Genomic DNA, 15,000 nt, shown 5'->3' with positions numbered 1-15,000 from the left:
CCTCTCCTCTGCTCGCTACTGACTTTGTCGATTAAAATTCTCTCACATTTATTCGCCTCTTACATGGCTCCTCATACATTCCCAGTTATTAACCACATACAGGCCCTCTGCAGGCCAGACTCTTATATGTATGCCCCCTCGCACCCCTAACCACATAGCATGCTGCAGACCCTTAAGGCCCTCAGTCAGCTGTCTCCTCTCCTCTCCTCCCCTGTCCTCTCCTCTCCTCTCCAGGAAGGGTGGAAGGAGTGAACTCTCCTCTCGTCTCCTCTTAGTAACATTTGGTCATGGAATTGAAAAACTGTTACTAATTGGTACGTTTCGGTGTGAATTCTGTTGAAGTTTGAAATGTACCCCTGCCTCCCGCATTCTCACCCCATTCACTAATTAGTTGCCTGGTAACAAGGCCAAACCCCTTCCAAGAACACCAGGCCCTAGACATATAACGTGGAACTGCTTACAGCTGGCAAGGCCATGCTAGAATTACTGGGCCTGGAGTGAAAAAAACAGCTCTCACCGCTTTACTTGTACACACCTCTCATTGACTCTGTGCTTTAGTCACCCCTTGCACAGTAATGATTACTGGGCGTTGACTGGAGCAGTCAAATCACTTCATCCTAATCTCTTCCTCTTTCTCAGTCTCCCTGTTTGCCGACCGCATACTTACTGGTCCTTAGCCACAGCTGCTAAATCACTCATTTCTACCTCTGGTATTGTCAAGGTGTCACCTCTTAGTCATCCCCTAGCTAGCCAGCTGCTTGCTGGGAAGTGTATACAGAGTGAGGAAATCTCTCCGTCTTACAAACGCTTCCTTTCATTAAGTCTGCAGTTTAGTGAGACGTCAGACACATACTGTGCATACCTGTACGGGGCATGTTACGGTAGAGCAGTGAAATCCCTTGCTATCTCCGCCAAGGAGGGATATTATTCTTCTAGCATTTGATTGTCTTTCTGTCTGTCTGTCTGCCCAGGTAAAATAGTCGTACAGTTGAGTGTGATAGAAACAAGACTGAAGTGTACTCACGTAGCATGTTAAAAGAGCAATCATACTTTTTGTGTTAAGAAAGGTATGTTTACAATATGCTTATTGAAGTCTACTATACATTAGTTGTAACTAAGTTGCACTCAAACGAAGTACATTTTACCAACCATACTAAAAGTGGACTTTGAATATATTTGGCTAGAGTGTGCTCCCTGAAAGTATGTTAAAGGGGTATGCCACTATTTTGGGGCTTAATACAGTTAAAATCGTTGGCCGGGGTTTATAAAGGTGATAAAGTGTCTTGTTTTTCATGTTAAGCGTTGTCTTGCTTTAAGACAAGTTAAAAGAGGGAGTATGTCGCTAAGCTAGTGAAAGTCAATGGATCCGAGTAGCATACTACACGGACCCGTTGACTTTCACTAGCTTAGCGACATGCTCCCTCTTTTAACTTGTCTTTAAGCAAGACAATGGCTTACATAAAAAATAAGACACTTTACCACCTTTATAAACTCTGGCCAACAATTTTAACTGTATTAAGCCCCAAAATAGTAGCATACCCCTTTAAAAGTGTATTGTCAACAAGTGTATTTAAACAATAGGGGCTTGCACCTCGGTGCTCGGGCCCTAAAGACAGTCATAAAAATGTAGCTCGGAAATATTGACAATACGCCAGTGTTGTCGCTGCCTTGAGATGATTCATTGTTGGTGAAAATCAAGTCATTGTTCACCTTACCCAAAGGGGGAATCCCAAAGATAAAGAGGGAGGAGAGACTGCTTGGCAGAGCTCTACACTCTCCAAGCTCTTCAGTAGTTAACACACTTTTCCTTTTCTCCTTCCTAGCATTCATTCATCCGTTACTCACTGTTCCACTTACACATTACTGTCTGGCACAACAGCACATGTACTCCTACTCTCTCTTTCTCTCTCGTCTTAGTCATCCCTCAAACACTCAAACCCTTGCTGGGAATAGCAAGGGCTAACCTGTCCCAGGGCATCAGGAAAGCAAAAAAGGAATACTCAGACAAAATAACAACACACTTCAAAGACAGCAGAGATGCACAGAGCCTGTGGCAGGGCATACAGGCCATCACGGACTATAAGCCTGCACCACGAAGCTGTGACAACAACACCTCTCTGCTAAACGACCTGAACAGTTTCTTTGCCCGCTTTGAAGCACAAAATGACACTCACCCACAGAAAACTCCCCCTCCCCCCCATGATCAACCCCTTTACCTGTCCTCTGCCAGTGTTAAGAGGACACTGGCCACCATCAACCCACGCAAAGCAGCTGGCCCAGACAACATACCAGGCCGAGTGTTGAAGGATTGTGCAGAAGAGCTGAAGGATGTCTTCACAGACATCTTTAACATCTCTCTGGAGCAAGCAGTCATCCCATCACTTTTCAAAGCTGCTACCATCATACCTGTGCCGAAGAAATCATCACCATCATGCTTCAATGACTACCGTCCTGTAGCACTGACGCCCATAATCATGAAGTGCTTCGAACGGCTAGTCCTGTCACACATCAAAGCCACCCTACCCCCCACCCTAGACCCCTACCAGTTCGCATACCGAGCCAAGCGATCCACGGAGGATGCAATTTGCTCTGCCCTCCATCCAGCCCTCACCCACTTGGACAATAAAGACTCATATGTGAGAATGCTGTTCATTGACTTCAGTTCAGCATTCAATACCATAATACCACAACAACTCATCAGAAAACTGGACAAACTAGGTTTCAGCACCTCCCTCTGCAACTGGCTGCTGGACTTCCTGATGCAAAGACCACAAGCAGTACGGGTAGGGAACAACACCTCGAGCACCCTGACCCTGAGCACGGGGGCTCCGCAAGGTTGTGTTCTCAGCCCCCTGCTGTTCACGCTGCTGACACACGACTGCACAACGACCCACAGCACTAACCATCTAGTGAAGTTTGCGGATGATACAACACTGGTGGGCCTCATCACCAAGGGCGATGAGACTCACTACAGAGAAGAAGTAGACCTGCTGGCCAGATGGTGCAAAGACAACAACCTCCTGCTGAATGTCAACAAGACCAAGGAGATTGTTGTCAACTTCCAAAGGGTCCAAAAACAACTGCCACCACTGACCATCGACGGCGATGCTGTGGAGAGAGTGAGCAGCACCAAGTTCCTTGGAGTGCACATCAGCAACGACCTCTCTTGGACCACCAACACTACATCACTGGCGAAGAAGGCCCATCAGCGTCTCTACTTCCTGCGCAAACTAAAGAAGGCAAGTGCTACACCCTCCATCATGACAACATTCTACAGAGGAACCATAGAGAGCGTCGTGTCCAACTGCATCACAGTGTGGGGAGGAAGCTGCACGGAGAAAAACAGGAAGACACTCCAGCGTGTTGTGAACACAGCGAAGAAGATCATTGGAGTACCACTCCCCTCCCTGCAGGACATTTACACCACACGCCTCACCCGGAAAGCACTGATGATCATCAAAGACACAAGCCACCCTGCACACAAACTGCTCAGCCTCCTGCCCTCTGGAAAGAGGTACAGGCGCCTCCGTTCCCGTACCACCAGGCTGGCGAGCAGCACAATGCACCAAGCGATCAAGATGCTGAACACTCAACCCACTCTCCCTCCACTGTCAGCCTCTAGCCAGCAAGGCCACTGACAACCCCCCCCCATCCCCCCACCACCATATCTGCGACTGAACATTCCACCTGCACTACTATACTCGTGACTGAACTTTCAACCTGCACTAACTCAAAACATGCACACACACACACACACACACACACACACACACACACACACACACACACACACACACACACACACACACACCACACACACACACACACACCACACACACACACACACACACACACACACAAGCACACTGCACTTTCTGCACTAAACCCAAACATACACACACTGACACACACACACACACACACACACACACACACACACACACACACACACACACACACACACACACACACACACACACACACACAGACACACGAACACACACACACAAGACGCACACCGCACCTTCTACCTGCACTAAACACATACACACACATACACACACACACACACACACACACACACACACACACACACACACACACACACACACACACACACACACACACACACACACACACACACACACTGCTGCTGGTGTACTTGACAGACCTTTTTTAATATTTATTTTCTTCAAAATGCTACTATTACCATGTCAGAACGCTATAAAGGACTTTTTTTAGGAAAAGCACAAAAGCACAACAGATACCTCTTAATGTATGTCCTCTACAAGTCTTCTGTTGTCCAGTCTTGCACTTTAAATGTCTGTATGAGCACTGTCTATGTCCATACTGTCTTAAGTCCATGTATAAGTACTGTCTATGTCTATACTGTCTATGTCCTTACCTAGATTAGTCTATGTCTAATGGGAAAGCAAGAAATGTAATTTCAAATTCTTTGTATGACCAGTGCATGTAAAGAAATTGACAATAAAACCTACTTGACTTGACTTGACTTGAATGAGGTAGGACGAGAATAAATCGATGATTTATAAATTCTTACCTCTCATCCAGTCAGCCATTAGTCATGACTGGGTACATTCCCCGTAAAAGGGGCTTGGTTTGAACAGTGACATGACATCACTGACTACCAAGGGCACTATTCAGCTCATCCACATCAGTTACTTACAGCAGTATGTCCATATAAGGTTCTGAAAGGGTTAAACAACTTTTGCCATTTCTAAACATTGGGAAAATGAATGATTTTGACAGTTTTTGCCAGGATTTCCACCGGTGCATTGGTTTTGAATGGTTAAAATGGGAATTGAAATTGAATGGGAAAAACAAAAAAAACAATTAAAACAATTAAGCAAAATAATAGTTGGTTACGTGGATTCACTGTCAAGCAGCTTAAGAAAATCAGCAGTAGCTGTGTTTTGAAGAAGTACAAGTGTGAATCTTTATGAGAACTGTGTGTTTTCAGTACAGTATGTTGGGATGTGTTACACGATATGAACTGTCAAAAAGAGCAATAAAACGCTACATGATGGAGGCCCATGTTTTCCGCTTGTGCTTGTCAGACATGCTCTCTCTACAGTAGTCCCCTTCCCCCAGCCCAGGCTTCCAGGGGCTGCGACTGGAGAGCTGCAAAAAAGGCCTCTTACAGCCTTGACTGGGGCCTTGGGGACAGGGCTGGACTGGCCATCTGGCATAGTGGGCATTTCCCGGTGGGCCCCGCATCCATGGCCCCCTATTTTCAGAAATGTAAAATATATATATATATTTTTTTTTTTACATTTCTGAAAATAGGGACCCACAAGGGTGTTACAGTCATTTCTTCGCTGCTTATGAGGGGCCCCTTTGAGCCAAAAATTTCTCCCCCAGTCCATCCCTGCCCGGAGCAACATTCTCTGAGAAGGACCCTGCGTCAAAACAAACGATGCATGGGAACCCAATTCTGGGCCCAAGCTTTCCCTTGGCCCGGGACAACATACCCGTTTGTCTTCCCCGTTAGTGGGCCTGCCTGCAGCAGATACTGTAAATCCAGAGAGGGAGACAGAGAACATGTGATCTCCACACCCGACTACTGTACTGGGGGCGTTATAGATCTCAAACACATGTTCTGAGTAGGGTTGCCAGGTGAGGCAGATGATTTCCAGCACAAAAATGCTCAAAAACCCGCCTGGAAGCACTAATTCCTGCCCAATTTCAACTAAATTCTATTGATTTCTATGGCCATAAATTAGCAGAAACAAAACGCCCAAATTCCCTTTTTGGCCATTTTTACCCGCAGACGGCCTTCCTAAGCAGCCCAATTGGGTGGGAAACTGCCCAATCTGGCAACACATGTTCTGAGAGTCCAGCTGCACCTCACCTTCAGGCAACAGCAGCTCATTTCTTTCTTTTTCTTTTTCTTCTTCCTCTTTTTCTCGCCAGCTTTTGCGGGACAAAAAAAAATCAAAGCTTCTCCCCTTTTTGTCTGTCTCTCCAGCTAGAGTAGGGTTTCTCAACAGGGACTCTACAGCCCCCCACAGGCCGTTGGGGAGCCCTTGGTGGGCATTGAGAAGGATACACCTGAGAGAGGGGTGGTGCTGTTGCCATTGGGGGGCATTAGTCCATTTTATGTTTTAATACTAAGGAGGGCGTTGGAAGGCTTATGATGAGGTCTTGGGGGCGTTGGGAGGCTTATGATGAGGTCCAGGGGGCGTTTGATCAAAAAAGGTTGAGAACTACTGAGCTAGAGAGTGTTAGAGTTGTATGTCATTTTTTTTTAACTGGCAGCTGTGTGGCTCAAACTGTAGCATATACAGTACATGTAATTAATACACATCTGCTGTACCCAGAGACAGTGTTGCCAGATTGGGCTGTTTCCCGCCCAATTGGGCTGCTTAGGAGGACTGCGGGTAAAAATGTCATTTTGCAGGAAAAACCTGCCCAATTTTGCCCATAGAAATCAATAGAATTGGGCGGGATTTAGTGCTTCCAGGCGGGTTTGAGCATTTTTTTGGGCTGGAAATCATCAGCCTCATCTGGTAACCCTGCCCAGAGAGTGCCTTCTAGAACACACAGACAAGGAGAATAATCTGAGAAGGGACCGTAACACAAAAACTTAATGTGTCTAACGTCAAAAGGAGATTTATATTTGTACAGCCACAGGCTCCAGAGGTGGTGCAGCACAGGAGCGGAGCCTCAGAAGTGTGTGTTTGTGTGTGTGTGTGTGTGTGTGTGTGTGTGTGTGTGTGTGTGTGTGTGTGTGTGTGTGTGTGTGTGTGTGTGTGTGTGTGTGTGTGTGTGTGTCTGAATGTGTGTGTGTGTGTGTGTGTGTGTGTGTGTGTGTGTGTGTGTGTGTGTGTGTGTGTGTGTGTGTGTGTGTGTGTGTGTGTGTGTGTAAGCGTGCATGTGTGTGTTTGCGTGCGTACGTGTGTGTGTGCATGTGCGTGTGCGTGTGTGTGTGTGCATGGTGACTGGGTGCTGATCCATCAGCTTCTTCTGATTGACAGCAGGGTCTGTGTCCACAATAGTGACTCCCGGCTGGGTGGAACACGAGGTTAGGTGTGTGTGTGTGCGTCCGTGCGTGCGGGTGCGGGTGCGTGTGTGTGTGTGTGTTGGATGGGCTATTGCTACTGTAGCTGATTGAGGGTGAAAAGGGTGGGGTGGATGTTGGTGGTGTGTAGGGGCATTGGGGTTATGAAACTCAGGTTGGGGGGTAAGGGGGATGGTCTGGTTGGGTTGCGGGTAGGTTACGGCTAGGTGTGTGTGAAGAGAGAGGGAAAAAAAGATAGAGAGAGACAGCGGGGTGCTTGGCTTGCGGGTAGGTTACGGCTAGGTGGAAGAAACAATGGGCTAAGAGGAACACTGTAGAGGGGTACAGAAGGAAGGGGGTCGGAGGGTCAACTTGGTGACCGCAGAGCTGGGGGGTGGGGAGGGGGTCGGAGGGTCAACTTGGTGACAGTGGAGCTGGTGGGGGGGGGGGGGGGGGGTTGAGAAAGGTAGGGTCGACCGGGTGACAGTGGAGCTGGGGGGGGGGGGGGGCGTCGGGGGTTGAGAAAGGTAGGGTCGACCGGGTGACAGTGGAGCTGAGGGGGGGGTTGTCGGGGATTGAGAAAGGTAGGGTCGACCGGGTGACAGTGGAGCTGGGGGGGTTGAGAAAGGTAGGCTCGACCGGGTGGCAGCAGAGCCTGGTAGGGGGTGTCTCGACTTGGTGACAGTAAAGGGTGTAAGGCTGGGGTGTAGAGATGGAGGGGGTCGATGATGACAGTAGACAGTAGAGTAGAACTAGGGGGTACAGAAGGAGAATGGCGTCAGAGAGCGAGCTGGCAGGGGGGCGGGGGGTGTGGGGGGGCCGTTGAGTGACAGTTGGATTGTAAGGTTGTGGTGAAGTGAAGGAGGAGGGGGTCGACTAGGTGACAGTAGCGTGTCCGAATCAGTGATGGATATGAGGGTCAAAAAACAATGACATATAATAATCATGACAAAGAGATGTCACACACGCACAGGCGCGCGCGCACACACACACACACACACACGCGCGCGCACACACACACACACACACACACACACACACACACACACACACACACACACACACACACACACACACACACACATGCGCACACACACACACACACACACACACACACACACACACACACACACACACACACACACACACACACACACACACACACACACACAAACACACTTAATAATCATGACAAAGACATGAAAGTATGGAGAACTGCTGAATTAGCTCTTTTTTAAACAATATCCCACAAGATCCGTCTTGAAGGGAAGCAGGTATAAAGAAATGGGTTTCCAGCAAAAATGGTGGATTGAAATTTGAAAAAGGACAATTTTAAGAGGGGAAGTTTTGAGCAGAAGAAGATGAAGAAGAAGAAGAAGAAGAAGAAGAAGAAGAAGAAGAAGAAGAAGAAGAAGAAGAAGAAGAAGAAGAAGAAGAAGAAGAAGAAGAAGAATTCGTCAAAGAAGAAGAAGTGTTTGTGTGTGTGTGTGTGTGTGTGTGTGTGTGTGTGTGTGTGTGTGTGTGTGTGTGTGTGTGTGTGTGTGTGTGTGTGTGTGTGTGTGTGTGTGTGTGTTTGTATGTGTGTGTGTGTGTGTGTGTGTGTGTGTTTGTATGTGTGTGTGTGTGTGTTGAGTCTACGTGACCCTGCGCTACCTGGAGAAAGCGCGTAGCCTCAGGTGCTTTTGTAAGGAGCTGCAAGACGAAACACGAGACATGCATGTGCACTTCACTTTCTTCTTGGGAGACTTCCAAGGCAGGGTTGCCAGATGAGACTGACAACTTCCAGCCCAACATTTTCTGAAACCCCGCCTGGAAGCACCATGTCCCGTCGAATTTGAGCTAAATTAAATTGATTTCTATGGCCATAAATTGACAGAAAAACCCAACCAAATGCTGTTTTTACCAGACTGCCATCCTTAACAGCACAATTGGGCAAAACAATGCCCAATTTGGCAACACTGGTCCAAGGACGGCGTTGTAAGGACGGCGTTGTTAGATTGCTGCAATGGTATTGGCTGGGAGTGGGCGGATTCCTGCACTTCACCACCATCTGCACACACACACACACACACACACACACACACACACACACACACACACACACACACACACACACACACACACACACACACACACACACACACACACACACACACAAAATACTGTACACACACACACAGAACAAGACAAATACACGCACACACAAACACACAGACACACACACACGCACACGCATATGCACACGCACACACACACACACACCTTTCAGTCATCCCTTTGAAAGCAATATTAAGAGTGTGTAGGAGGAGAGGAGGAGAGACACAGGCACGTCCGTAAGTGTTTATTGGCTCGTCAAAACGAGAGACAGACAGACAGACAGACAGACAGGCAGGTAGACAGACAGACAGGAAGGCAGGTAGACAGACAGGCAGGCAGGCACAGACAGACAGACAGACAGACAGACCATAGTTGAGGAACTCGGTTTTTTGATAGTTAATTAGTTTGTGTGTGTGTGTGTGTGTTGATGCTTTTGCGGACAACCTTCGAATCACAGACTTCCTAGCAGTGGCACGCACACACGCACACGCACACACACACACGTGCGTGCGCGCAGACACACACACACACACACTGTGGCTGGTGTACGGGTGAGGAGGAGTGACATTACCTCATTAATGATTAGTTTGTGTGTGTGTGAGCTGATGCTTTTGCAGACAACCTTTGAATCACAGACTTCCTAGCAGTGGCAAGCAGACACATGCACACACGCGCGCACACACACACACACGCACGCGCACGCACGCATGCACACACAGACACAGACACACACACACACATACACACACACACACACACGCACACACACACACACACACACAGAGGCTGTGCAGGTGTACAGGTGAGGAGTGACATTACCTCACTTCTCTTCTCTCTACTTGCACAATTAACAATAGGAAATGCCCACAATCAGGACTGGAGAAATATGAGCCCATGCCAGTCAGAGTCTTGAGCCCTGCATGTGTGTACCTCACTTTCACTCATTGTCTCCTTTCTAGACTCACTCTCTCTCTCTCACTCACACACACACACACAGACACAGACACACACACACACACACACACACACACACACACACACACACACACACACACACACACACACACACACCCACACCCACACCCACACACACACACACACAGACACACACACAGACACAAATACACACACACATACGCCACCTTGCTCAGGCTTGTTCCTCTTCCTTTGCTCTACATGAATGGGCTCAGCGCTTGACAGGTGACGCCCAGTTAATACACACACACACACACACACACACACACACAGACACACAGACACACACACACACACACTCACTCACTCACTCACTCACTCACTCACTCACTCACTCACTCACACACACACACACACACACACACACACACACACACACACACACACACACAAACACACACACACACACACACACACACACACACACACACACGTGTGGCATTATGGGTGCCTGCTCCTTTAAAGCTCCAGCGTTGGCGTAGGTGTCAGGTGACTGTCGGGCACCCATTGCCCTTTTTTTGCACATGTTTATGGAGGGTCTTGGCATTTGGTGGGGGGGGGGGTCGGATTGAGGACAGCAGCAGGCCAAGAGAGCAGAGACAGTGCTGGTGGAAATCGAACAAACGAACGAACGAACGAGCCTTCGAGCCAAGCTAACAAGCCAAGCTAATGCTAACACCACGTCCGAAGATGAGACAGGTCGGGATGAACTCATCTCAAGTCAGAGAAGAGCATACTTTATGTTTCAAACACAGCGGACTGCTCCTTTACAATGTGATTTAAGTCCGATTTTTTGCATGTAAACTTGATATTCATTGCCATTATGTGGGTCATATTGATGATTAAATATAAATGCACTCAATTCAGATCTTGACATCAGAGCAAATCAATTGTTCAGGATTTTTTTTTTTTCAGAATATAATGTAACTATGTGCGCTCTTTTGTGTTGCCAACCGTCCCTTGAAATACAGAATCATTACATATTTCAAAATAAAAGTATGGTTCCGTGTGGCGCTTAAGGACTGTCCACACCGAGCGGAATTTCCGCGCGGATATTCGCAGCGAAATTCGCAAAATTAACAAACAAATGTATTCTAATTACTCTGTGCACACCGAAAAGCGAAAATCCGCAGCGGAGAAAAAATAACAAATCTGTCTGTTTTGACGGCGGATTTCGCAAGCGAAAAACGGGGTTTGGCCAATCAGACACTGACTTGACAGTGACATCAGCTCCAGCGCAGTTCTCAAACTGAGCTCGAAGTGGCGAATGATGGTGGGGGAGCGCGGAAGGACTGTTTACATAGACTAACTGTAAAAAATAACCGTTAAGAAATAATTTCAAAACTTGTTGCGTGCAAAGGAGTCCAACGGATGTTTTACGCTTTCTGATAGGCTACATTACACTAATTCCAAGCGAGATTAAATTGTCTAAACACTTCACGAGGTGTTGAAAAGGACTGCTGTGTGATCTGTGTCGGGCACTTGCGCGTGTGGGTCTGTCCGAGAGCGCAGATCTCGAAAGCAGGAGCACAACCTGTGCGGTCGTGGACCCCGTAGCGAGAGTAGGCCACCACCACGGACCTCTTGTAACCACTTAGGATATTTCATATCTAATGAACATTTCAGGTAGGCCTAGGCTATCATCCGTGTAGCCGACGCGCACACTTGCATCGTGGAGAAGGCCTATTGAATAGCTGGTCAATACAATGACAAGCACAAAGAAAGTCTTCGCGTTATCTTTCCACAGCGAACGTAGGCTATAAATAACACTAATGAAATAGGCTATTATGTCTCTCATCGGTTGAGACAGCAGCTCAAAGGAGAGGGAGAGATAGAAGGTGTGTGTGTGTGTGTGTGTGTGTGTGTGCGCTGATAGTCTCCTGACGCACAGAGAAACCTGGCCCATATTGATTTTAAGCGTCCCAGCTTAAACTTCACTGATTAAAAACAGTAGTTCTGAGGAGTTGTAAGCATTTTCATAGCACACTCTACAGAATATTCCCATTTAGATGCTTCATTAGCCTACTAGTCACATATAGCCTACACTGTGCCACTGCGCAATTTCGCTGGTAAGCTGGGAGTTTCACGTGCAGTGACTTTGGCGTCATCAAATAACAGCAGAATATGGGATAGGCCTACTAGTTAGGCCTATATGGAGAAGGAAGTCCCGCCAGCAATGTAGGCTATGGGGCGACCATGTTTGCAAACTTTGTTAGAAGTAGGCTATAGATAGTGGTGTAATTTTACTTGTAGTCATGAGCGCCAGCCACTGCGCCGTTAACTGTCCTCGGGGACTTTTGTATGCTCTCCAAAATATTCCAGAGGTTACCTTTTGTCGGAAGTGCAGTTACGCACGACCGCAGTAACTTCTGGCTTCGGTGGAAACGGTTGTAACTAGGGCATTTACTCTATGCACCCATGTAAACAACTGACATGGTAGCCTTGAGCCACGGCTATATGCTCTCTACAAAATACCCTATGAGACAGCTCGCGCGTCTTCTCAGCGCTCCACGTGAAAACGACTGTGTAGCCATTTCCCCCTCATTTATCCTCCACCTGTTCTTCCTCGGGCTTGTCCACTCATCAGTGCTCCATCCACTAGGAGGGAGTATGTGTGCGTGTGTGCATAAAACAGATAGGCCTAGAACAATAAAACATTACACCTGGTCACACATAGTTTTTTTTAAATGGGCTATCTATTTCTCGGGGCGCGCAACAGCTTTCTATTGCGCAAGATGACTTGTTCGTTGTCGCATCGGTTTATTTTAACTTATGTAGCCTTATGTAGCCTAACTTATTTAGAGACCCCTTCAACATTTCCCAAATCATATTTTCGGGGGATCAGGGGGTCGAAACCTGGTTGAGACGACAGCAAGCCATTCCTTCTCTGTATGAAGAGGAATGCAACGGAATGTGCAGACAGCATATGACCACGTTGGTCAGCACGGCTTGAAAGGATTCTGCCTAAATTAAACCTCATGGATAGGCCTAACTGGCTTTGTTGCACTACAGATTTCTTGTTGACTTGTTGAGTGGGGAGTTTGGCAGCGAGCAGACTTAAAATGCATTTCCTTCAGATCTGTCTCCGCAAGGGCAAAACCGAAGTTGTGCTTAACATTTCAGCCTATTATTCCAGAATTGTTGACTTTTTTTGCTGCAAATAAATGAGAATAAGGGCTGTTGAATTTGGCATTTGCCTTCAGGCTCACGTGTCTCGGCATCCTTAACAGTTACAGGCCATTGAGGGTGCAATGAAGCATCAGACAATATCATCATTGGCTCGCTTTATCTTCAGTGGCCCTTTGCATTTACGCAGACGGACAATCGCGGAAACAGAGCGAAATAGAACGCGGAAAACTGAAAAATCGCTCCGCAAATGTTTTTCGCCGGTGTGGACGTTTTTTTCGCTTTCCGCAATATTCGCATTTTCGCTTTCCGCTTTTGCGGAAATCCGCTTTCCTCGCCTGTGTGGACAGCCCACATGGGGCACTATCAGTGGTGTAGTCTACGTAGAACGTGGGTATACGGAGTATAAATTTCAGGGATTTCAGTATACCCACTTAAAATTGATTGATCCATTGTTTTGAATAGCACAAATATATACAGTATACCCACTTCTAAAAATCTCAAATATACAGTATACCCACAATAAAAAAGAAGACTACACCACTGGGCACTATTTGGTTCAAATGTAGGTAATTGCATTTAAGGAGAAATAAAAATCTTCGGGAGGACCCCCAGACCACCGCAAAAATGAAGTGTCCCGTATTTGTTTTCCACAGACACTTGGCAACCCTAGCGCTCCTAGAGGTAAATACGTCACGAAGAAAAATAACGATTGCATCCTATTTCCTATTGATGATTTATTTACAAGTCAGGTATCCATAACACACACTGTTACAAAGCTCCTTGGAATGCTTTGAGAACTATAGGGTCTGGTCTATGTAGTGTGATCTTAAAAGGTGCACTGTGTAGGATGGTGGCCAGAATGGGTATTGCGACTATGCTTCTCATTGAAAGTGTGCTGCCTATTGCCAAATTTGATCTTTTCATTAATATTTAATTAATTAAGTAATAAATTAGCATTTACTAGTATGACCAAAGTACAGTAAGTTTTGCAGCAAGTATTTGTTAAAAAAAAAGGTAACATGGATTCTGGAAATGTACTACTAAAAATATTATACGGTGCACCTTTAATCTAAGTATATGGTTATATGGGGTGGTTATAGGGTGGGTGTTCCTTCCTTCTTTTTTTTCGTCTCAAATCCAAAATCTTTTATGTTTCCTTTGCTGTTGCTATGAGCAAGGCCGCTGATAGCTTTCTCTAGACCCCGGACAAAATCATGTGAAAGGGCCCCCCTCTCTCCATGGGCCTGGAACAACATACCTGTTTGCGTTTGCAACGCTATTTGCAGGCCTGCTATGAGGTCCATCTCTCTTTCTCTTCATATAGGACCTAAGGCTGCGAGTTTTGATGAAACAGCATAGTCATTGAGTAGTCATTTGAAGGTGTACTTATTGACTGGTGTTTATTACACAGGTGTATCACACACACACACAAGCGTGCGCACGCACACACACGCACACACACACACATTCTCCCTCTTTTTTCTCCCTCAATCTTTCACTGACTCCTTTTCTCTCTCCCTCCATATCTGTGCGTGCATTTGTGCATGCTTGTGTGTGTGGTTGGCCGGGACCCATGGTGTGGTGTGGTGTGGTGTGTTAAGGCGTCAGTGTTATTGGAAAGGTAGAAATGTCAGGAGGGAACAACAGCAGCAGCAGCAGCTCTCCTCCCTCTCCTACAGCTCTCCTCTTTCTCTCTCTCTATCTCTCTCTCTCTCCACCCCAATCTCCTCTCTCTCTCTCTCTCTCTCCTACAGCTCTCCTCTTTCTCTCTCTATCTC

This window comes from Engraulis encrasicolus, chromosome 2 (genome assembly GCF_034702125.1).
Source record: "Engraulis encrasicolus isolate BLACKSEA-1 chromosome 2, IST_EnEncr_1.0, whole genome shotgun sequence".
Lineage (NCBI taxonomy): Eukaryota > Metazoa > Chordata > Actinopteri > Clupeiformes > Engraulidae > Engraulis > Engraulis encrasicolus.
This window is presented reverse-complemented; position numbering follows the sequence as displayed.